Consider the following 2,657-nt stretch of genomic DNA (forward strand, 5'->3'; position numbering starts at 1 on the left):
TTATTGTGTGTGAATGAGATTTAAAATATAATGGGTGATTTCTAAAAGGAAAATATTACATTTTATGTGAACAGAAAGTAGTAATAAAATTATATTTTTTGTGGATTGAGGAAGTATAAAAAAAATAGAGTTAATTGCCGCTAAATTCAAAAGCTTTTTGAGATTTCGCGATATTCTCACCAACTTCAAAATCGGCCTACGAATACATGAATTGAGAATCCGTTCTTAATGTTCCCAAAATAAAAAAAACCCAAATTGAAGGTGACGTGGACTACCGTAAATACAGCGTGGCATAGTCGGCGGTGCAAGAAAACGACGTCGTTTCTTTTAAAACAATACGAAGCTAGTCGTTTTGATTTCCAACTAAAAGAAAAAAAAAGAAGAAAATGGGGCTGCTGCAATCGCCGCCACCGCCGTTGCCCCTCACCAGAACTAGGCCTGTGGCCTCACCCCGCCACCGCCGTTGCTCCTCCCACAACCAGATCGCCGGCGGTGAACAACGGAAGATCGCACTCGTCTCGAAGAAATCACTGAACTCGAAGCCACGCCCAACATCGCACTCCTCCCTAAATCGCCGCCGCCATCTGCAAATCAGACTCTCACTCCTCGTCGTGCCCTAGGGCGACCGCCATCTGCAAATCGCCACCCCCAAATTAGACTCTCACTCTTCGCCGTGCCCTAGGACCCAAATCAGACACCACCGCACTAGGCCACCGTCTCCCTCGTTTTCCGGCCACCCTCCTGCTTCCCTCTGCAAATAAGACAGCCACCGACCGCCTCCGCCTTTCTCCTTTTGATTTTGACCGCATCTTTCCTCAAAATCAGACACCACCAATTCATGCAGCCTCCCTCGATTTTCGGCCTCCTATCGCCTAAATCTCCCTCTCCTCATCGCCGTGCCCTAGGTCTTCTTCTTTGATTTTGGTGGCGACAACTCAGGAGGCGGTGAAGGGGGTTTGGGCTTCGGCTGCTGTGTTTGGGAGGTGGTGGTCGGGGTGGCCTTGTTCCGGCAGATCGAGGAGAGGGATGAGAGATGGGAGAGAGGGGTAGGTGGTCGGGGGGGTTTGGGAAGGGGGTAGGTTTGGGGTGTTTGGGGATGGGGGTAGGTTTGGGGGGGTGTTTGGGGATGGGGGTAGGATTTTTTTTTTATTTTTTTGTAAATTAATTTATTAATAAATTATTATATTTTATTAAAATAAGATTATTAAAAAAAATTTAAAAATGACATGTAATACCTAATTGCCATGTATTTGACACATAATCAGTGATTGGCACCTCATCTCGCCGGAGTAAATAATTTTGGGAACATTAAGAACGGATTCTCAATTCATGTATTCGTAGGCCGATTTTAAAGTTGGTGAGAATATCGCGAATTCTCAAAAAGCTTTTAAATTTAGCGGCAATTAACCCAAAAAAATAAATTGATTAAAATTTGATTAATTGATCAATAAAATAAAGGGTTAATAGCCAAAAAATACATGAACTATCATCAAATTTGCAAATTGCACACGACCTTCAAAATTAGCCCCAAAATACATCACATTTTAATTTAATTGTAATTTGCACACGCGTTGACCATTACCTTAAATGTAGTTGACGTGGCAGCCGAAAATTGCACACGTGGACTAATCGCCGGGCATGTAAAACGACGTCATTTTATCAGGCTTTTTTAAATAAAAAAAATTTAAAAAAGAAAAAAAAATACAGCTGCGCCCCGCCCCTTTTCTGCTCTCTCTCTCTCCACACAGAGGCGCCATCCATTTTTTCCTCACCGGCGTTGTCGGCGTCGTCGCCTCTCCTTTCTCTCGCCTCTCACCCTCCCTCTATAACACACGCACAACCCAAAAAGACAACGAATTCAAATGAAAATCAGCCCAACAAAACCCTAGATCTGTGCAAACAAAATTCAGCCACCGCAATCCCGGTGAGGTTGCGCCTCGCCTCCAATGCCACTCATACTTCGAGGCATGAGTCGAGCCTTAGCCCTCTCGGCTCTGGTGAAATCGATGCCCTGGTTCAGGGCCGCCGCGCCTTTCTTGGCTAGAGGTCTCCGCTTTGCTGAGTCCATCTTCATCTTCGTTCCCGAGTGGGAAACTCGCTGGTCGCCGCCATTTCTCCGGTCCTCACCGTGGTTCGCCTGAGGCGGAGGGAGACGCTCTGTTCGTGGGCAATTCGGCGGGGAAGAAATCCACCCCAATCCATCGCCTGATACTCAGTCACCCCAATCCACCGCCATCGTCACCGCTAGATCTGCATTCCACCGCCTGATACTCAGTCACCACAATCCTCCTCCGCCTCTAACCTTCCAAAATCGGAGGTGGCCTCTGAAGCCTCTCGGTTCGCGCGAACCGTGCTATTTGTGTCGCCTAGAGTCGAGCTGCCGCTTGAGGAAGACGAAGGCGACACAAATTGAGGAAAGGAGTGGTGAGGGAAAATGGGAAAGCGGCGCCGCCGCTTGAGGGAGACGAAGGCGGCACAAATTGAGGGAAAATTAGGGATTTGATTTTGCCAACTTCTCTCTCGTATGCCACATGTAACAAAAAATTACATTGTTTTAAATTTTTATGTCACGCGTATTGCCACAGCATCAAAAGTGCCACGCGTACTGTCACGTCGTTGCCGGTCAACTTTAGTTATAGCCGGAATTTTTGCGGCCG

Source organism: Salvia miltiorrhiza, chromosome 5 (assembly GCF_028751815.1).
Source record: "Salvia miltiorrhiza cultivar Shanhuang (shh) chromosome 5, IMPLAD_Smil_shh, whole genome shotgun sequence".
NCBI lineage: Eukaryota > Viridiplantae > Streptophyta > Magnoliopsida > Lamiales > Lamiaceae > Salvia > Salvia miltiorrhiza.